We start from the raw sequence: 23,542 nt of genomic DNA, 5'->3' as shown, positions 1-23,542 counted from the left end.
TTTGAGCAGTATAGTAAGAACAGAGACATAAACAACTGCCACGAAGAAAGAAAAGAACCAGAGACACATAAAAAACTGCCCTGAATAAAGAAGTTTTAAAATTACATTCACAGTGTCCTAGAAATAGGAAGCATGGCACACCAAGCTGGGCCATATGGGAAGCACTGAAGGGCAAGAAGCAGGCAGGTAGAGAAGGAAACTTGCAGGGGAAGGGGCAATCTTTGCATGTATTTTATTTTTGAGGGAAGGAATGAGCAAAGCAAGCCAAGAAAGCAAAGCAAACATATGGTTAGATGGTGTGAATAATTTTAGCAAGCTCTGGAATTGTTTACTGGGTGTCTACTATGGGGCCCTGGTCTGAGGACTTCTGAAAAAGGAGATGAAGTATAGGGATTCAGGATTGGTTGGTTAGTGTTTAAAAGGCATACCAATGGATAAGTTGTTATCTCTAGGACTAGTTTACCCTGAGAGGAGCAGTTCCCTGGGTCTGCAAGTCCCGCAAAGTCAGAGCTTTAAAAATTAAGAAAATGGTTGGTTGCAGTGACATATATCTCTTATCCCAGCTATTCGGGGGAGTGAGGCAGGAGGATTGCAAGTTCCAGGTCAGCCTCAGCAACTTATTAAGACTCTGACTCAAAATAAATTTTAAAAGTCTGGGAATGTATTTCGGTGAAAAAGCTCTGGCCTAGCATGTGGAAGGTCCTTTGGTTTATTTTTAAGCAGTGCGCATGCGCGCACACACACACACACACACACACACACACGCACAATAAAGAAAATGAGAATTTTTAATTAATATAGAAAAGTGACTCAAAGAAGATCCTCTTTGCTTCATACCCAAGACAATATAGTATGGCATAAAAGCCATAAATTGGGGTAAGGAATAAGGGAAAATTATAAAATCTAAAGTATGTGACAAGCATTTTCTGAATCTTCCTTTTCTTCTGGATTTTGTTCCTCAACTTCCAGCCATGCTGGTGTCTCCAAACTCTACCCTTTGCCTCCTCAGTCTAGAAAAAAGTGCACCTTCAAGTTTACACTGCTTTGCCAACTGCCCCAGAAACTATAAAATGCTATCAGAAGAAAATCTATGATAAATATTATGCTCCCCTCATGTTCCTGAATTTTGTTCAGGATTGAATCCCTGCAAAGTCCTTCCTGTTCTGGTCTCCTTCAAAATCTAAGAAGTGTTTTCTGGGGGTATTATTTTTTGCCCAATTCTTCTTGTTACTGTGAAATACAAGCTGCTTTGTTCCTATCTCTCACCTTCCTTTTTGTGGAATAGTGTCACTGGAGAAATGTCCTAGGTTACTTTCTTTCAACTCTTTGCATATATTATTCCAGTGTTTTTTGTTCATCTCTCTCTCTCTTTCTCTCTCTCTCTCTTTCTGAGTTTTTTTTTTTTTAAAGTCTTCTCATTATTTCTTCCCCAAAACTTTACTATGAAGTGTCAAGTTGTGGATGTCTTTTTATTTATTTGTTTCTAATCCTGAAAACCTCCTTGAATCTGTATCTTGAAATCTTCACTTTAGCAATTTTCAGTCATATCTTCCAAATACTGATTCTTATTATCTCCTCTCCTTCTTGAACTCCAATTATGTGCATGCTAGACCTTTTCTCTGCAAACTTTACTCTCTTTCTCTACATTTCCATTGTTTGTCTCTGTACTTTATTCTGGTAATTTCCTTCTGTTTTATCTTTTGGTAGTTTCTAATTAGCTATTAAACCTTATCAATTGAATTATTTCTTTTACTTATTTTATTTTTCAGATCTAGAACATTTAATTTCATATCACATTTTTAGTTTTCTATTGACATTCTCAATTTTGTGTTTAAATGCTTTGATCAAATTAAGATAGTTATTTTAGGGTCTATAATTGATAATTATATAAATCCTCTGTGGGACTTTACTTCTCTTTATTTTCTAGTAGATGACATGTTATCTCATGTTACTCGTTACTTTTATCAAGTGCTTAATATTGTAAATAATAAATTATAAAAGTAATTTTTGAGCTCTAGGTTACTGGTTTCTTACTTCTATGAAGATTCATATTAGCATTTGACAAATAGTCAAAGGCCTTAGTAATCTAAAATCACATGAACAATTTAAAAAATTCAGATGATTAAAGGGTGAGATTTAATGCCCATGAGAGCTGGTGCTTTTCCTGTTGTTGGAAAAGGGAAAGGCTGTTTTAAATGTTCTTCTCTCAGACTTTAATCCTGTTGCCTTGTTGGATTTCTTATTCTTCCAAACAGCTATTTTCAATATGTTTTATCAGATTCCTTATTTGTCCTCTGTGGAAGAACTGATCTTTTTGCCTAGTAGAAATGGAGTAGTGAGCCAAGTTCATCTCTCAATTAATTCAACCATTGATTATTTTCTGGTTCTCAAAGAACATTTAGAATAGACATGTTTAGAGGTTGGCAAAATTTTCACAAGGCAAAACCTTTTCCTGCAATGTAAAAGTAAAGTAAAAGCCCCTGAAATTCCCTCTCTTGCCAAGATATTAAATCAATAACACATCCTGGGGGAATGCAGGGGTAAGTGCTATTCTTAAAGACTGAAAGGAAATAGCAGTAGCAGCCCCATTTAGCTCATCAGCTTGGCCAATGTAAAATCTGAATGAATCATGGTGGATAACAATAGCCCACTGTGAACTCAATTAATTGTAGCCCAAATTGCAACTGCCATGCAGATATGGTATCTCTTTTAGAGTGAATTAACACAATTTGGTTTATATGGTATGTGATAATTGATCAGGTGAGTATTTTCTATACCCATTAAGAGGAATAATCAGAATCAAGTGAATTCATCCAGGACAGACAACTATATATAAGTTTAGTTATTTTTAGAATCTGTGTTCTCTCATTCTCTGTCATAATTTTGTGTGAAGGAATGAAAACCATCTGGACATTCAAATGAATACAATCCACTCAGTAGATAATATATCAACCCACTATATTGATGACATTATTCCTCACTCTCCCTCAGCTAAAATGCTAATGGGAAATCCTTGTGATAAGCTTACAGAAGGGAAAAGAGTTCAAGCTTATTTCACGTTTGAATTAGTTTGGTATGTAAATGCAAGCCAAAAGTGAATTGCTGCTGAACTTAAACCCCATTGTGGAGTACCCTAAAGGACCACAGTAAGAGGAAAACCCTACCAAAGTTGAGTTTGCTGTTTCTGGAGAAAGAAGTGTTCAGAGGTATACTCAGATCGATAGTAAATTCTCAGATGTTTAATCAGGAGTTTGAAAGGAACAACACGGAAAGACTGTAGAGAAACATTTAGATGGAACTGCAGGTGTGGGAACAAGTTGGAGTGTTTATCCATGAGAGAAAATCCCATGGAGAAGAATCAATAAACAAGAACATTAACAGGATGTATTTAACCCCTGTTCTCCTCCCTCACTCTTTCTTTCCTGAGAACTTACCTAATTCATGTCATCAAGATTATCCATCTCACATTCTGCTTTTAGGTGATCTGACCTCTGACAGTGGGAGATAGAACTCTCCTCCCACCATCAATGAAGACAAGAAGAAAAAAAAAACAAAAAACAAAGAAAAAAGAACAGAACAAAACAAAACAAAATTAGTCATCATGGACTAAATTTTTTTTTGAAAAATTTCTCTGAGAATTTGGACCATACACATTTTTTGTCATATGAGTTTAAAATTTGGATGTATATTATCTGTAAACATGGGGACAAAAACACAATCAACTTCCAAAGCACTACCTTTATGTAATCCAAGTTCTCATTTTCCTCATGTGCCTTGGTCCTTTCAAGTGTATGCTCAGTCAAGATCTGACCTTTTTCAACATTAAAAACTTAATAATTATTAGTTATCTACAATAACAGAATACATGACAAAATAAGAATCATATGTGAGAATCAACAGAAGCAATAACAGTATAATTAGACAAACTATAGAAAATAACATAGAATAAAATCTAGATGACCTTAGTTTGTCAATATGTTTTTAGACAGAAAACCAAAGGCATGAAATAATAAAGAAAAATTCCCAAGTTTGACTTTATTAAAATTAAAAACTTCTACTCTAGGAAGGTCACTGTAAAGAAAATGAAAAGACAAGTCACCTACTGGAAAAAAAATTTGCAAAAAACTCATTTGATAAAAGACTTATATCCAAAATATACAAAGAATCCTTAAAGTTCAACAATAAGGAAACAAACAGTCCAATTAAAAAATGGACCAAATACCTGAACAGATGTCTTATTATATAGGTGTACAGCTAGCAAGTAAGCATATGAACATGCTCAAATTGAATGTCATCAGGGAATTTCAAATTAAAACAACAATGAGTTATCACTACACAGTTATTAGAATAGCTAAAACCCAAAACACTGAAACCAAATGCTGGTGAGGATGTGGAGCAACAGGCATACTCATTCATCGCTGGTCGGGTGCAAACCAATATGGACACTGTGGAAGATAGTTAACAGTATCTTAACAAGGCTGAATATCGTCTTGCCATTCTATCCAGCAATGATGCTTCTTACTATTTACTAGAAACTTGTACAAAAACTGTCATATAAAACCTGCACTTAATTGCCAAGCTTGGAAACAATAAACAAGTGAATGAATAAATAAATTGTGATTCATTCATATAATGGAATCTTAGTTATTTAGTGACAAAAAGAGATGAACTTCAATCCATGAAAAGAGGGAATCTTAAATATATATTACAGTTTAAAAAGTCAATCAAATGTTACAGTCTGTATAATTACAACTATAAAACATTCTAGAAAAGGCAAATAAAGACAGCAGAAAGATCAATGCTTCCCTGGTCTTGGGAAGGGAAAATGAGAATTGAGAAGAATGAATAGGGGAGAAGTGATATTTAGGGCAGTGAAATTATTCTGTATGATTTTATAGCAGTGAACACATATTTTATACAATTTCCAAATTCATAGAACTATACAAAACCCTAATGTGAATTATGACTACAGTAAGTAACAATGTAATCAATTACAACAAACATACCCTAATGTACAGTAACAATGTCATCAGTTATAATAAATGTATGTACCCCAGTGAAAGATGTTAATAAGAGAGGAACTTATGAGGAGTGGGAGGGATTCTCTAGTTTCTGCTCCATTTTTTAAAAACCTGAAAGTGCTTAAAAATAAAGTCCATTAACATAAAGTTGATTAATTGAAAATAATGTTGATTAATAATTTAATACCAGGTAAGATATAGCCAAAAAGGAAATATATGAGTCACAAAATATATCTTTAAAGTTACACAGAATGCTGCATAAAGATATAAAACTATTTAAATTTTAAAAGTGAGGATTTAAGAGACAAAAAAGCTAAAATGAGAAAATCTTAAGCATAAGCAAAGAGAACAAAGGTTGTAATATTTGAAAATATTAGCTAAGATATTCACAGAATTCATTAAATATATGAATCTTAAAATACAACAAGCACAAAAACTTGAAATGGTTTACATATTTTTAAATTATTTATTTATTATTTTTACAGATTGCATTTTGATTCATTGTACACAAATGGGGTACATCATTTCTTTTCTATGGTTGTGCACAATGTAGATTTATACCATTTGTGTAATCACACAGTACATATTTTTTGAAGTACTTAGTAGAAAATTTTTGAACTTCAAAATAGTTTGGCTGAGAGAAAAGAGATGACAATTGGATGCAAAATTATTAACAATACAGAAGACCAAACAGTTTTTATTTGGTACTTTAACATTTTATATATTAACTTGATACAATATATTATCCATGTATAATTCTCTCCGTTAAAAATCAGTGTATATTTGCCTAATGGAGGATCTGATCAAGGTGAATTATTTTACCAGGTATATTGATTTAGTTTTTATACACAAAAAGAATTTCATGCAATATATATTTTCAAGTATCACTGACATATAAAAGTTTAGCTATTTACTAAAATATTTGAAAAAGCTTAATGTCTGAAATGATTATTATTTTTAATAATGAAGCATAAGGAGATTATGAAACATCATTTCCTTTTAATGTTGTTAATTAAGAAGAAAAAAATTCTACTAAAAGAGGCTGAATATTTAGGAAACTAAATAACTTTAAGAAAAAAATAAAATTAATGTCAACAGTCTAAAATACTGTTAAAATACAATAAATTCATTTTATGAAAATAAAGTCTAAAATATGTTTTAGGATGAAATAATGTGGAAAAAGAAACTATTATAAGTGTTAAAGCACAGTGAAGTTTAGGAAGATTTCATATAGAGAATTTTAGTTATCAAGTAAAACCAAATTTGAGAAAGGACTAATGACATTGATTAAAGCTTATGTTACATGTATCTATAGCTAAAGCCAAAAAAAAAAAAAAAAAAAAAACTTTGCAGTTCATTCTGTCATAAGTTCTAAAGAAAAACTGAAAATCATGACCAAAAGGAGAATAAACTTGGCAAAGAAATTGAAATGGGAGAAATGAACAAAGTGTTATGTGAAGGTAAGACTCTAAAATTCATTGTAAGATATTAAAATTCTATAGAAAACTTGAAATGTGGGAAAATAATTTTATTTAGAACTTTGAAACAAACAACCCTTGAAAAAAGTCATCATTATAGAAAACAAATGAAAACAAATACAAAAATAGATATAAGAACCCTATTTTCTATATGAAAGAGGAAATTCCAACAGATTACATTATGTTCATATATTTCTTCACATTTCATATTAATTTTCTTATTTTTTTTCAGTAAAAAACGGGGGGATTGCAAAGAAATGCAATATGTTCTATGATTCAGAAAAGTGAATCCTGGGTAGACAAGAAAGACAAATGCAATCACTCAATAATTTACATTTTTTCTGGAGATTTAAAGAAACAATAACTATAACTATGGGAAGAAAGAATGCCTGAACTCTTACCATTACTTGTATCCCAAAAGCACCAGCAGTCAACCAAATGTAAACTAAAATAAAACAAACAACATTTCAAACAGCCTTTGAAGGTTGCATTCATTAGGCATGAAATGGACAGGGCAGACTAGACACCTAAGGTTTCTATTCATCAAACCATATATCTGACTGGGAGAGTCAGAGAGTCTGCATTTTAAAGAGGGATCATGGGCCACTAGCCCCTGCTACTTGGGAGGCTGAGATGGAAAGATGCTTTCAGTTCACAAGTTTGAGACTAGCCTAGGCAAACAGCAGGATCTCACTTTAAAAATAAACAGATAAGAGAGAGAGGTGAATTTGTTAATCAATGAATTATTTTACCAGGTATATTGATTTAGTGTAAATACCAAAGTCTTTTTGAAATACATATGCAATAAGCCTTGTGTGGGTGTGCACATTTGTAATCTCAGTGATTTTGGAGCTGAGGCAGGAGGATTGTACATTCAAGTTCAGTCTCAGCAACTCCATGAGAGCCTATCTCAAGATAAGGGGATGTAGCTCAGTGGTAAATTGTTCCTGGGTTCAGACCCGGATCAAACACACACACACACACACACACACCACACACACACACACACAGCTCCCCAAATTTCAAATATGTTTCCATTAATTGTATGTAAAGTTTTAAGAATTTATCTTCATAGAATAAAGTCATTACCATTTAATATTTTCTCAAAGTTTCAATTATGTTTTAATTCACTTTGTTTCTCCAAAGTCAATTCGCATGGATTCTCAAAAGAATTTATCTACTGACTGTTTCACATTTCAGATATTTAGCATGCTTCACATTTTCAAAATAAATGTAAATATTCATTGAATCAAGTAAATGAAAATATGTATGAACTAAATATAATAAAGAAAAGATTGGATTGCAAATTATTAGAAGACAAACTGTTTTGAGACAAATGTCTTGATTGATATTCAAAACATGAAGGAGCTAAAATTAAAAAGTATGCAAGGTATTTTCATTTTTAAAAGTCAAGGATTCAAAGCACAGAAGACAAAATGAATACATCAAACTTTGCCCAGCCTCAGCAAAAAAGCAATAGGTACTATGTAAAGAAAAGAGATTTAGTGATTAATAGAAAGCAGTGATTCTCAAACTATGGTGAAGGATCAGGTTTCCTTTCAGTCTCTTTTGTTAAAATTTCCCATCCATCACAGACTGACACTTTTGCTAAAACATGTAGCAAATTTAATTACCAAAGATGAAGTTTCTGGTGCTATTGGTGTGAAGAAGGATGAAGGTTCCCTTCACATACATATGAAAACAAGTATGAAATTGTGTAACACTACTAAAATGGGCATTCAGGGCTCTGGAAAGGGAGAGAGACAAAAATCTGCAAAAATATTAGTTCTGGAAAGACTACTATACATTCAGATAAGAATGGCAAGACTCCATAGTCTTCCAGTCTGAATATGTTCAGTTTCCTACAACAAGCTCCGCTGATAAGAATAGTATTTTGCCAACTGTGAGTCCAAAGCAGAAGTTCTGGTATCACAGTAGTCATAACTGATCAAACTTTGACGTGCTTCCCAACTGACACAAAAGATTGAAAGACATAGGTTACAAATTTATAGGAAAAGATGTTCAGCATCATTATTCTTTTAAAAAGTAAAAATAAAACCACAGTATACTCATTAGAATGATCAAAGTAAAAAAGGCTGACAATGCAGGAGTTGGTAAGGATATGGAAATATCAGAACCTTATTCATTATTGCCCGAAAGTCAGGTGGTACAAGCACTTTGGAAAACAGTCTGAGAGTTTCTTAGAATGTTAAGTGTACACTTGACAGGACTCGGCAATTTAATCCTAGATGTGTACCCAAGAGAAATCAATTTTTTCATGTGAATATTTGTAGCAGCTCTAGTCATAATAGCCAACAACTAAAACAAAAATCCCAGTGTTCATCAATTAAAAGTTCACCAAATAAAAAGATATGGATAAATACAATTTGGCATACCCAAAATATCAAAGAAGATTCAATAATTAAAAAAACCAGATATGCTATAGCATGACTAAACCTCAAAATCCTTAGGTTGGGTGAAAAAAATGAGATATAAAAGATTTCTTATTAAATCATTCCATTTATAAGAAATGTCTAAAGCAGACAAAACTGCAGACAAGGAAAGCAGACCAGCACTTACCCGGATACAGCTGGGGATGGGAACACAGGACAGTTTGATGAGTGATATAAACTAGATTATAGTGACATTTAAAAAATGTATAAATTTACTAAGGAATTTAGAGCATGTGAATTGGATGAAATGCTGAATCGTATGGGTAAATCATACAAAATGAGAGTGATTTCCAGAATGTATCACAAAGTACTCATGAAGATACATGGAAAAAAGGATGAAAAGTAAAAATTTGGCAAAGTCATAGAACATAACAAAAAGAACTCCTGGGCTTTAATCTTCTAACTGAAAAGATCAAATTCAACAAATGGAGCAGTAAGAGATAAATAAAGCTGTTTATATGACTAAAAAGTCAATGAATATAGTAAAATTTAAAATTATTTTGCATCAAATAATGTTCAGTCAATATCCATATGCAAGAACACCAAGCAATAAAAGAAGAAATCATTTTTAAAAGACAATACTAAGTACTCTTTCAATACCTTAGAAATCATATGCATGAAATAAAGCAAGAAGGCAGAGCCCTAAATAGCACACTCAATGAACAAAATCTGAAAACAAAGAATAAAACTTCTTTACAGCTTGCCCAATACTAGTCATTAAACAGCTATCTATGGATTCCCCAAAAATTCTCCATAAATTTTAAAATGAAAATAGTATGGATAATATCTTCATATCTTCTGAGCATAATACAATTGAAATAAAAGTGAATATCATCCAAACAAAAATAAGAGCACAAGAAACATATTACACGTATCTTAAGCAACTCTTAAGTCAAAGAGGAAATCTAAAACGCTTATATCTATGATTGACAGATAAAAGGAAAGGATTAAGATTACCATTCTTTGTATTATCATTGAATTTCTTAAACTAAATAAAGCAACACTATTACTCCCACTACTACTAACATAGCAATAGTAATTAAAAGTAACAAAGACTTTAATAATGTGACTGATGATCTGCGGATACATAACAATCAATTAGAAAACATTACAGAAGAAAAATGTCTAAAATGACAACAAATCTAGGTTTAGGGTTAGGGATAAGGAGAGCGGTAAGAATGAAGGAAAGAAGGACTGTATAGAGGGGAAAGAGGGGTGGGTGGGGTGGGGGGAAGGGAAAAAAATATAAACATCATTGCCCTATGTAAATGTATGATTACACAAATGGTATGCCTTGACTCTATGTACAAATAGAGAAACAACATGTATCCCATTTGTATACAATTAAAGAAAAATAAATAAATATAAAAAAAAATAAAAAATAAAATGACAACAAAAAGATAAATTGAGAATAAAGTTATTTGTTTAAAAAATCTACAATAACAACTTTAAAACACTTCCTTTAAACATAAATATAAATAAAAGTAAAAGGGTTGGGACTGAAGTTCAGTGATAGAGTGCTCACCTTGTTTAGGAAAGGACCTCCCGAGTTCCATCCCCAGCACTACAAATTATATGAAATGACTTTTTCTTGGATAGAAACACCTGATATCAAAACACTGCCAATGGGTGTTAGCCAATAAATGTAATTAAACACCCCCTAAATATTGGTATCTATTATGTTATATTAATGTCTATAGCTATCTAGGATTTTTTTTTTTTACTTATAAGATTTAACTCAAAATGTCTTCTGGAAAAATATGCATACATGAAGAGCCAAAAATTCTGAAAATGTAGTAAGGGATCTAGGATTTCCAGATATTGAGTATTATTTAACCAGAATAAATAAATATGATATTGCCTAAAGGGAGGATTGAAATTTCAATGGAATAAAATAAAATCCCAGGGATAGTTCGTAATACATCTGGAAACTTAGAATACAAAAAAGTTAACACTTCAAATTTATATTAAAAACAAATTATATGATGGGACAATTTACTTTCTGGGAAAAATGAATTCCTACACCACACTTGATTAAATTTCAGATGATTAAATAACTCAAATCTAAAGCAGAAGAATGGTTTTAGAAGTTATTGGTTTGAGTGCATATGAAAATGTGACTAAGAAAAAATACATTAAAAACATATAACAATTAAAGAAATATATGCAATTATGGACACACAGAAAAAATTACCTAATATCATAATATTTCCATCAAATCAACAAAAGCCCAAAAGAAACTTGAAAACATGTAAGAAGAAAGTTCATAGAAATGAAAAAACAATTGGCTTAAAATGTGAGAAGATATTTAACCTCACTCATAAAAAAAGCAATACAAAAGAAAGTCATGATGAGATAAGATTTTTTAAACACCAAGTTGGAGAAGAAAAAAAAAATCAGACAATGTTATAAACAGTGTACTTTTGTGGTAGGAATGCAAATTTGTACAGTAAATACAGAGATAAAATGAATATTATCTATAAAACTATATTTGTATAAGCCATAGCTCCAGCAATTCAACTTCTAGTATATCCTATATGTACTCTATATGTTTTGGTGTATAGTTTTAAATATGAACTGTAGCCTTCTATACAAGAGCAGACTATGAGAAATAAACTAAGTTCCCATCAAGGGGATGAATAAATAACTTATTCTATCTCTACTATGAAATATAATGCTGCTGTAAAAAATGTGAAGGAGGTCTGTATATATGAAGAGGGAATCATCTGTATGTCAAGTTTTTTTGTTTCGAATTGTTTTGTTTTGGGTGGAGAGCTGGGGATTGAACCCAGAGGTGCTTTATCACTGAGCTATATCTCAATCCTTTTATATATATTATTTTGTGACAAGGTCTCACTAAGTTGCTGAATCTGTCCTTGAATTGTTATCCTTCTTCCTCAGCCTCCCCTTTTACTGGGATTAGAGATGTGTGCCATTGCACTCAGCTCGTTTTGTTTTGATTTTAAAGTAAGATCAGTGTGTATATTACAGAGCCTTTAACATTCATGTGTGTATCTGTTGAGACGCATGGCTATATGTGCTTATAATAATATAAGAATATATATATATTATATTATAATATATTATATATATATTATATTATAATATAATATATATATAAGAATATATATATATATATGTCACATGATTGTTGCTGATGAATAAGACTGGGAAGTTGGAGAAGAGGGAGCTAACTTCAGATTTTATAATTTTTTACAACTTCTGAATTTTATGACATTGACTCTTATTCACACACAGAAAATTAAAACAAATCTAGACAAAGAGAACAAAATATATTTCTAAGTTAGAAATGGAACCTACTCCATCGTTAATTAACTCAAGGTCCAAAACAAATGAAACTAAACAACAAAAAAGCCTAAATGTAAGCATGTTATCTGTCTGCTTAAGTCACATATATGTATAAATTTATTTGCTTGCATTTGTGTAAACCCTTTCTGAGGTGATATATTCAAAGTTTTGCTTTTGCAGTGTTGGGAGGACTGAGGGCAGTTTGGGGAAGATGATTTGCTCTTCATTTTTCTTTCATTACTGATTGTGTTCTTTACTCTGGACATATTACTTATCCAGAGAAACAAAATTAAATACTCTAATAATTCAGCATCTTATCTTTTATATATTTTAGTGGTACTAAGATGTTTTTGTATTTTTTTATATTCATTTATATTTTTTAATTATTTTTATTCTTTACAGACTGCATTTTGATTCATTGTACACAAGTGGGGTACATCATTTCTATGGTTGTGCATGATGTAGATTCATACCATTTGTTTTTTGTATTTTCTAATGAACTTTACATAAAAATAATCCAATATGCATCTCTCTCTAGTTATCCTCTTATTTCTTAATAACTTCCTAATCCATGTTTTATTAATTCCAGACATTGTGGAGATAAAGATGCTACAAGAGAACTTTTCTTTATTTGTAATTCTCTACAAAATATGAACTTTACTCTTTTAATGTTGTGTGTGTGTGTGTGTGTGTGTGTGTGTGTGTGTGTGTAAAGGACAGAAAAATGTTAATTATTGATTGGCTAGCTGGAAATGATAACTGATATCATATAATAACATACACATATTTTCATGTATATTAAAATAAGCTTGATTAAAAGTGAAATGTTTCTAAAGCAACCTTTAAAAATCACAGCTTGGGCTGGAGTTGTGGCCCAGTGGTAGAGCACTTGCCTTGCACGTATGGGGCCCTGGGTTCAATACTCAGCACCACATAAAAAAGTATATAAATAAAATAAAGATATTGTGTCCATCTACAACTAAAAATATTAAGGGAAAAAAAAAGGACCCAGCTGCCATGCCAGGCACAGTGTAAGCCTGTATTCCCTATGACTGGGGAGGCCAAGGCAGGAGGAGCACGGGTTCAAAGCCAGCCTCAGCAACTTAGTGAGGCCCTATTGCAAAATAAAAAGTAAACAGGGTTGGGATGTGGCTCAGTGTTTAAGTGACCCTGGATTCAGTTCTTGGTACCAAAAATTAAAAACTAAAAACAGAAATAAAAATCACATAGCTAGTAGTTTCTTTTGCTGAAAAGCAGTCTGTAGTCAGTTTTTCTTTTCTGTAGTAGTATTAGCTTTTTTTGTGGTACTAGAAATTGAACCTAGGGACACTTACTCCTGAGCTACACCCATAGCACTTTTTATTTTTTATTTTGAGATAGGGTCTCACTATGTTGCTCAGACTAGCCTTGACTTTGGCATCCTCTTGCCTTAGATTCCCCAGTTGCTGGAATTACAGAAGTGTGCTACCACATTCAGCTGTTTTCAATTTTTTATTAGTGTATTTTTATTATATAGAACAATGGGTTTCATTGAGGTATATTCATACAGGTAAGTAACATACTTAGATAGTTTCCATTCCCGAATTTCCTCTTCTTGCCCTCCCCTTTCCCTTCCCTTCTCCACTGATCCTCTTTTTCTTTCCTACAGTCTCCCTTTATAATCATTTTTTAAAAGACTCATCAAAGCAAATCCAAAATAGTCTTAAATTTGACTCGCATTATTGATGTACTTAAATTCACAGTCAAATTAGATGAAGAAGTATCATCATTATGATTTTAATCTTTGTTAAATAGGTGTTTTTATCACTGGCTCCTGAAAGTCAAACAGAATAGCAGTTTCTGATATTAAAAGAATTCAACTTGCAGCAGAATAGCATTCTTCCAAATGGAGTCAACTTTCTTCTTAAATTAGGATAAGGTCCACACCTGTGTGGTGCATGCACAGACATGAAGAAATTAGTCAGATTCAATCAGGGAGCAAATCACCTTTATGGTTTGTTTTAATATATTTGACAAGTTTAGGCCTTGTTATCCTTGAGATTTACTCTAATAAATGGGGTTAATCTTATTGCATATTCTAGCATTATCCATATTGTAAATTAAAAAGCAGTTGCAGACAAAAGGGAATGAAGGGAAGGGTGGGGGAGAGGAATAAGAAAGACAGTAGAATAAGTCAGACATAACTTTCCTATGCATATATATGAATATACTCTGCTGGCATGTGTATCTAAAAGAGAACAAATAAAAAAAAAAATAAAACAAAACAAAAAGCAGTTGCAGAACTTCCCTTGCCTCGCCAAACCAAGCGCAGGCAGAAAAGATACCATTAGACTCCTGACTTTATACATTTGCATGAAATACTTGCTATTGTTTTATTAGATTCTTAAACCATGTAATTACAATTTTAAGAGCTAACTCTATCATTCTTTTATGTTTAAATTCCTTGCCCAGTCTCTTTTCCTAGTTTTTACTTTTTAAATATTTTAATTAGTGCTAGTGCTCAACATTTGAAAATAAAGTACTTCTCTCATTTCAAATGTTTTCATCCTTTTTTCTAAAAGAAGAAAAAATATTTATTGACTACTATTCACAAACCAGCCATAACTATTGGTTTAAAACTAATTTATTTACAGTTCCATCAAAAATTTTTGAGTGTACATTTCCCCCTACATCCTTACCAATATTTATTACTTTTAATCTTGATAATTGCCATTCCAACTGTAGTGAGATGAAATCTTAGTGTAGTTTTGGTTTACATTTCCCTGATTGCCAGGTTGTTAAATATCTTCTTCACATATTTGTTGTCCGTTTGTTTTTCTTCTTTTGAGGAATGTCTGTTTAGGGTGGGGTTTTCTTGCCCATTTATTGATTGAGTATTTATACATTTATTTATTTATGATGTTAAATTTTATTAATCCCTGTCAGAAAAGCAGCTGGCAAAGATTCCGCAGGCTCTCTCCATGCTCTTGTTTCCTTTACTTTACAGAAACTTTTAAATTCGGTGCCATCCCACTTCCTGGTTCTTGATTTTATTTCTTGAGCTTTAGGGGTCTTGTAAAGAAAATTCGTGCCTACCCAGTATGTTGGAGAGTTGACTCCATGTTTTGTTCTTGCAGTTGTAAATTTCCTTTTCTAAGTGGTAGGTCTTTAATCCACTTCAAGTTGAGTTTTGTGTAGGGTAACAGATAGGGATTAGTTTCATTTGTCTAAATATGGATCTCCACTTTTCCCAATATCATTTGTTTAAAAAGATATGTATTCTTCAATGTATATTTTTGGCATTTTTGTCAAATATCAGACAAAAGTATGGCTGTAAGTATGTGGGTTTGTCTCTGTGACTTCTATTCTATTCCATTGGTCTTCATGTCTGTTTTGGTACCAATACCATGCTGTTTTATTACTATAGTTCTACAGTATAATTAGTATAACCACTTAAGGAAGTAGTATGGAGATTCCTGAGAAAGACCACGAGTGGAATTGCCATATGACCCAGATATCCCACTCTTTGGTATTAGTCATAAAGAACTAAAAACAGTACATTATAGTGATACAAGCATTCCAATATTTATAGCAGCAGAATTTATATTAGCCAAGTTATGGAACAAGCCCAGATGTACATTAACAGAAAAAATGGATATATATATACACACAGTGGAGTTTTACTCAATCATAAAGAAGAAGGAAATTATGACCTTTCCTGTTAAATGGAATGGAACTGGAGAACACATACTTAATGAAATAAGCCAGTCTCAAAGTCTAGGGTCAAATGTTTTCTCTAATATACAGAGGCTACAGAGAAATAAGAAAATTAATAAATGGGGTGGGGAGTGTCCCATGACAATAGAAGAGAGTTCAGCACAGTAGAAGGAGGAGACTGACGGGGAAGGATGAGTGATGGGAAAAGGGAGGCACTGTGGAATGAAGTTGACTAAATTATGCTATAATCATATAGGGATATATCATAGTGACTTCCATATTTATGTATTTATATAAACACCAATGAAAAAGTAAATAAATAAATAGAAGCAATAAAAGTAGAGGAGAGGAAAGGAAACAAGAATAGGGAGGAGGGGAGAGAAAATGGAAGTACTAGAGATTGAAATGGAGCAAATTATATCCCACGCATATATCATTATGTCAAAATGTACCCACTTTTCTATATAAAACTCTAATGCACTAATAAAAAAACATTGTAAATGGTCAGAAGTAATTATTCAAAAAATTTTTATTTGCCAGGCATGGTAGCGCACACCTGGAATCCCAGTTACTCAGGAGACTGAGGTAGTAGGATGGCCAGTTGGAGGCCAACTCGGGCAACTTAGTGAGCTCCTGCCTCAAAATAAATAACAAAAAAAAGCTAAGGATGTGGTTCAAGGTAAAGCACCCTGAATTAAATTCCCTGTACTTCTCTGCCTCCCCCAAATTTATTTAATTTTTGACCAGGAATAGTTTACTAGGGACAAATCTTGCTATTGATAGCAAAACAAACATTAAAAATGTTTCTTTTATTCACAGTAGTCTTAAGAGGAAAAGGCATATTAGGTCATTAAAAAATTTCTCCAGGTTAAAAAACTAAGTCATAACATCTTCAACAGACAACAACAACTTTAGCAAACTACTTCAGATTATTATCCAACATTCAAAGAAGTACCAAAATTTGCATCTACTGAAATCAGTAAATGATAAAAAGGATTAAATATATAATAAAAGAATGAAGAAATACATATGGAAATAAAGTGTTTGCAGATAGTATATAAACCAACAGAGGATTCAATCCTCACAAGAAAAAAGCAGTGACACGGGACTTTTTACACATCAGCTTACCAAAGTGAGGAGACCTGTGAATCACTAAAGAGTAAGTTACTCTGTGGAACAATTTTCACTGTAATTCTGCAGGATACAATTAAATAAATGGTCCAGAGACATGAAAATTGCTCATGTGTGTGTGAATACACAGAAATTTGTAAACTTATATCCCATTGCTGCCTCTTCATCATCCCTCTCAGCATCTTTACATCCACTGTAGAGTTTTCCAAGGTCCCCTTAATGTGAAAACTATTCTCTGATACCTTTGTAGACGATTATCTCTCACTTTCTTCACATATGTGCTCCAATGGTTCTTCTGAGAAGGCTCCTAATTCATCTAAGTGAAACTGAACTTTACTTTCTCTCAATCAGCTTTAATTTTCTTAGCACATACCAGAGAGAGAGAGAGAGAGAGAGAGAGAGAGAGAGAGAGATCTTTTGCACCCTTCTCCCCAATATAAGTCCCATGAAAACATGGATGCTCTTTTTACTATGATATATCCAGTGCCTAAAACAGTACCTTACAAATAAATAAAGATGCTCAAAAAAAAAAAAAAAACAAACGTTTAATGAACAAGATATTGAACAGAAATTGTTCATCAAGTAATTATTGGAAATAATTGATAAGTGATTTAAATCACTCTAAACAACTAAAAAGTTTTTCCCTGAGACTTTAAAGTCCAGGAAATATAACTCATAATGGGGACACTGATAGGCAGAAGTGGTAGGTTTATGATTTTTGACTGAGACAAAAATGCAAATTAAGTAAGCAGAACTTTATTCTATTTGACGAATGAATGCTGGCCCAGTTTCATTTAAAAACTACAAGAAAATTTTCATGGAATTGATGGGATGATGAAATCATTTTCCATTTCTATTCTTGAATTATTCTACTAAGAATTGAAAGACAGTAAACATATACAAGACTTTCCCATTCTGGAGACCTGTCTGAGGCATCAGTGAGGCAGAAGAACACAATATAATATGGTGATTAAGGGAGGAATCTGGAGTCAGAATGCCTCTTTCAAATTTTAGGTCTGCCACTTTATAACCATAGAATTAGGATCAACTTAATGAACTTTTCTAAACTAATTCCTTCATCAATCCTAATAATGTATACTTTGTAAAATATTGCAAGGACTTAATTTTAGAAACAAAGCACATAGTAGTTCTTGGCACACAGAAAGAAGTCAATAAATGTGAGCTCTTATTAATTTTTGTTTGTTTAAGACACTGGGATTGTGTTTGGATTGCATCCCTCAAGATAGGGATTATGTCTTTTGTTCATAAATATATTATTAAGTGGTTTCTAGGTCTTATTCATCACTGACTATTTCACATGTTCCTGCTTATCTTAGAAACTTTTATAGACATTAAACACTTAGTCAAATCATAAAGTACATAATTCTCTTTATTCTTAAATTGAACACTCCCAAAGAGAGGGGTTGATCTCTTGTAAATGCAGCATCTAATACAATGTCTAGCACATATGAGATACTAGGTAGTTAATTTCTGGATCAGTGAATAAATGATAAGCCTTAAAATTAACTACTAATACTTTCATAGTTAAATCTTCTATTAACTATATTCTCCTTTCTTAATGCTCTTTTTCCCTTAGATAAGTTCCAATTCTTATACAGTTCTATTTCAGTCAAGAAAATGGTGTTTCTCTCTCAAGAAAAGAGTAACTTGCCTATCACCTAAAAACCACTAAATGTGTCTTTTTTCCAGTTATTCTGTCTAAAACACACTAACCCTCTACAACACTTTTTTCAACTCCTTCATTCCTCCCTGAAAATCATGTTTTTTCCCAACAACCTAACTCTCCACAAAGATTCTACAAATACAGTTGGCATTTGGTGGGAAGGGAGGAGGACACTGACCCCTTCCTCTAATTTTCTGCATTTCCCATAACAAAAGCACTCATTACTACTGCCACAAGCAAACACCATTGGTATGATTCTTTTTTTTAATTAAAATATTTTTTATTTTTACAGACACATTTTTTGATTCATTGGTATGATTCTTTATGTGTTTTCTGAGAATTAGAACTTCTCATAAAGTGTGGTCATCAATCTGGTATCTAAAATAACCTGCAGTTTTCTAACACTTTCCTAAATGAGAGGGCTTCTGTCTTGTTTGACTTTGTATCTGCATGAACTGGCTAGTACCTGAAACAAATCTGGATCACAGTAGATGATCACTGGTTATTGAATTACTGATTCAAAATGTCAGAAAACAAAAATGTTGGAAGACAAAAATAAAAATAAGAGAAAGCTTTTCTATAAGTTTTATGAATAAAATAAAAACAGATGAAGTAGCAAATAACAAAATAAAATGTGTATAGAAGAGTATCCTTGATCCCTAAACAGAACAAACATTAAAAATCTTAAAAAAAGTTTGTTTCTTGGAAATAGGATTTATAAATAGCCTTGAATCACAGCTGAAATCAGTTTATTTTCACCTTCAAGACAAAGATAGTAACTCAAGACTAAAACTTCTTGCTAAAATGATGGTAGAATACGTGTCTTCTTTTCCATTATGATGAATAAAGCTGCATCGAAGTTTATTCTGCTTCTATTTTTGTTCTCTCCCCCTTCGTTCTCCTCCATTTCCCAAGAAAATTGTGCCTTTAACAATTCACTCCCCCAATTTGAGTGTAGCAACTTTAATGAATGAGTGGACAGTGCAAGATTAAAGGATGAGTGGACAGAGAGAAACTTGAGTAAGAGTTGTAAGAAAAATCAAGATAGGAACATTTATGAGTTGAAATTCAGGTCATTTGGTTTGAGGGAGAGGGTGAAAGATCCTGAATATATGAGTTTCTTAGAACCTGTAGATTGAGAGAGAACTATGAAAGAAAAAAAAAGAAGAAGAAGAATTTGAAAGTTTTTCTTTTTTCTCTTTTGGACAGGCTCTTACATTGCCCAGGTTGCTCTCAACTTCATTTGCCTAAGTGATCCCCTTGCCTTCCACATAGTTCCAGGTACCTGGTACTACAGGTATGTGTCACCACACCCAGCTTGGAAATATTTTTGCGAATCATCAATTGGATTTAAATGTAATGTTTTTCAGAGATATAAGTTAAATTGTTATTGCATTATAATTACCTTTTTGTCTACTCTGTGGGTATGTGTTTTAATGAGACATACTGCTAAAACTGGGCCACCTGTGTCACTCAGGATATGAATCAAAGAAAGGATTGGAAATGTAAATTGCTAGAAAGAAGATTCTTATATTTATTAAGCATCAATTGTTTTATCCCCTATCCTATTCATAACTAGGTAAGTATTGTAGCTAACTTTTATTGCCATACTGTGAATATAAATGAGTAAACTAAGATTTAAACAGATTAATTTGTCTAAACTAAAAAGCAATAGATAAAAGACTCCAACCCACATACCTTACTCTGAAGTTTGTGAGCTTTCTACTATATTCTGCATTCCTTACATAAATTATGGAAACTGACAAATCAATGAAATGAACTAAAAACTAATCCTAATTAACTATAAAAAAATTAAACAAAATTCCCTTTATTGGAATTGTATTTATTATAAATATTTCAGTTGAAAGTGACACCTTTTCTATATAAGACTGAAAATGTTCTGTTGAAGAGATATCAGTATGAAGCAAATCGTTCCAGAAAAATCTGTTTCAAGATAACTCTTAAAATTTAGATGTTTGATGCCACTACCACTATGCTGATCCATGATACAATTCATCATATTTAATATTATAAAAACAGCATCTTTTTTATTTACAGACACCTGTAATTGATCCTGAAAGCAGTTGCTGTATTTGAAATGAAGCTGGCAAGTGGAAAATGAATGAGTAAAGAGCTCTTTTCTTCATCTGCTTGCCTCTCAGCCAGCCTAATTAAATTTGTCTAGTCTGAAAATATCCAATAGTAAATGTGCTTATCATTCTGAAATACTACAAATCTTTTCACTGAAATGTTACTCAATTCATCAAAGTGGAGTCTTTGGGTGGTATCCCCCAAAATATAAACAAATTACAACATGTATTCTCAGCTCCTGATCACTATATACATTATAATATCATTTGATTTGTTTTTCTCTATTATATTCCAACATAATTATATCAATTTATACCACACAAGACATTAAATCACAATAATAAAAGGTCATGAGGTGAATTTTGTTTGGTTAAGCTTTTATATGTAATAAGTCAATTTTCCTATCAAATGTGCAAATGATTAAAGAAATAAGGCTGTATGGAGTAGAACATTCAATGTAAATAGGAAATGTTGATCTTGTATGCAATTGATCATGTCTTGAAAGGGTAAACATTTGTATAAGTTAATTCAGACAATTAATATTGGTAAGTTAATATTAAAACAATATGGTATAATGTAGCTTTTTATTGTGATTTGGGGATACATAAGGAGAAAACTGGTCTACCTAAAAAGAAATTTCTTGACAGTAGATGTAAATTCCTATGTACTATGGGAGATATTTTGAAGCAAAAAGAGTTTTCCTGCCTGAAATTATTTCGACATGGTCTGCCAACTTACAAATATATGTCATATGCCTGCTGTGCAATATGGTATAAATGTATAAGAAAAGATCAAAGGCCTAGATTGTGCCCCACAAAGCACAATCAATAAAACAAAGGATTAGGCACAAACCAAGTGAATAAATACACATAAGAATTAAAAGAAAGAAACAATTACTGGTAGGAGAGGAGGGAATGAAAATTTAAAATGGAACTTGTTTATGAGATGAACCTATGAAAGGAATCAAGAAGGAATTTGATGTAAGGATAAGATTAAGTAAATTTAGGATAACACAGAACATGAGATGGTAACATGCCTATAGTGTTAGAGTAGAGCATTAATTTATGCAAATATCTGGGGGGAAAGAAAGTAACTTGGTACTAAGTTAATGATCCCTGAACACCAGGATAAGAAGCATTGCTTTTATCCTATGGTCAGTGGGAAATTACATAAAAAATATGATATCAAACAAAAGAAGCATGACCAAAAGTGCTATACAGATTCAATGCAATTCCAATTAAAATCCCAATGATGTACCTTACTGAAATAGAGCAAGCAATTATGAAATTCATCTGGAAGAATAAAAAACCCAGAATAGCTAAAGCAATCCTTGGCAGAAAGAGTGAAGCAGGGGGTATCACAATACCAGATCTTCAACTATACTACAAAGCAATAGTAATAAAAACGGCATGGTATTGGTACCAAAATAGAAAGGTGAATCAATGGTACAGAATAGAGGACAAATAAATACAATTTTCTCATACTAGACAAAGGGGCCAAAAATATGCAATGGAGAAAAGATAGCCTCTTCAACAAATGGTGCTAGGAGAATTGGAAATCCATATGCAACAGAATGAAACTAAACCCATATCTCTCACCATGCACAAAACTAAACTCAAAATGGATTAAGGACCTCGGAATCAAACCAGAGACCTTGCATCTTACAGAAGAAAAAGTAGGTCCAGAGCTTCAACATGTCGGCTTAGGACCAGACTTCTTCAACAGGACTCCCATAGCACAAGAAATAAAAGCAAGAATCAATAACTGGGATAGATTCAAACTAAAAAGCTTTCTCTCAGCAAAGGAAACTATCAGCAATTCGAAGAAAGAACCTACAGAGTGGGAGAAAATCTTTGCCAATCATACTTCAGATAGAGCACTAATCTCCAGAATCTATAAAGAACTCAAAAAACTCTACACCAAGAATGCAAATAATCCAATCGACAAATGGGCTAAGGAAATGAATAGACACTTCACAGAAGAAGATCTATAAGCAATCAACAAACATATGAAAAAATGTTCAACATCTCTAGTAATAAGAGAAATGCAAATCAAAACCACCCTAAGATTCCATCTCACCCAATTAGAATGGCGATTATCAAGAATACAAGCAACAACAGGTGTTGGCGAGGATGTGGGGAGAAAGGTACACTCATACATTGCTGGTGGGGCTGCAAACTAGGCAACCACTCTGGAAAGCAGTGTGGAGACTCCTTAGATAACTTGGAATGGAACCACCATTTGACCCAGCTATCCCACTCCTTGGCCTATACCCAAAGGACTTAAAATCAGCATATTACAGAGATATAGCCACATCAATGTTCATAGCTGCTCAGTTCACAATAGCCAGATTGTGGAACCAACCTAGATGTCCTTCAATTGATGAATGGATAAAGAAACTGTGTTATATATATACAATGGAATATTACTCTGCCATAAAGAATGATAAAATTATGGCATTTGCGGCAAATGGATGAAATTGGAGAATATCATGCTAAGTGAGATAAGCCAATCTCAAAAAACCAAAGGATGAATGATATCGCTAATAAGTGGATGATGACACATAATGGGGGGTGGGAGGGGTTAGTGTTAGGGTTAGAGTTAGGGTTAGGGAGGGGGGCAAGAATGGAGGAAGGAAGGACTGTATGGAGGGAAAAGAGGGGTGGGAGGGGTGGGGGG

General features: G+C 32.7%; 1 long non-coding RNA gene across 1 annotated transcript in view; it reads left to right on the top strand.

Annotated features, from left to right (window-relative positions):
- Positions 1-21,203, top strand: part of LOC124986246 (uncharacterized) — a 43,803-nt gene extending 22,600 nt beyond the window's left edge. The window contains exons 3-4 of the long non-coding RNA XR_007109001.1: positions 19,982-20,069; positions 20,831-21,203. This is a non-coding gene — a long non-coding RNA (uncharacterized LOC124986246). The remainder of the gene's footprint in view (positions 1-19,981; positions 20,070-20,830) is intronic.
- The last annotated feature ends 2,339 nt before the right edge of the window (positions 21,204-23,542 follow it).

Source organism: Sciurus carolinensis, chromosome 6 (genome assembly GCF_902686445.1).
Source record: "Sciurus carolinensis chromosome 6, mSciCar1.2, whole genome shotgun sequence".
NCBI lineage: Eukaryota > Metazoa > Chordata > Mammalia > Rodentia > Sciuridae > Sciurus > Sciurus carolinensis.
This window is presented reverse-complemented; position numbering and strand designations above follow the sequence as displayed.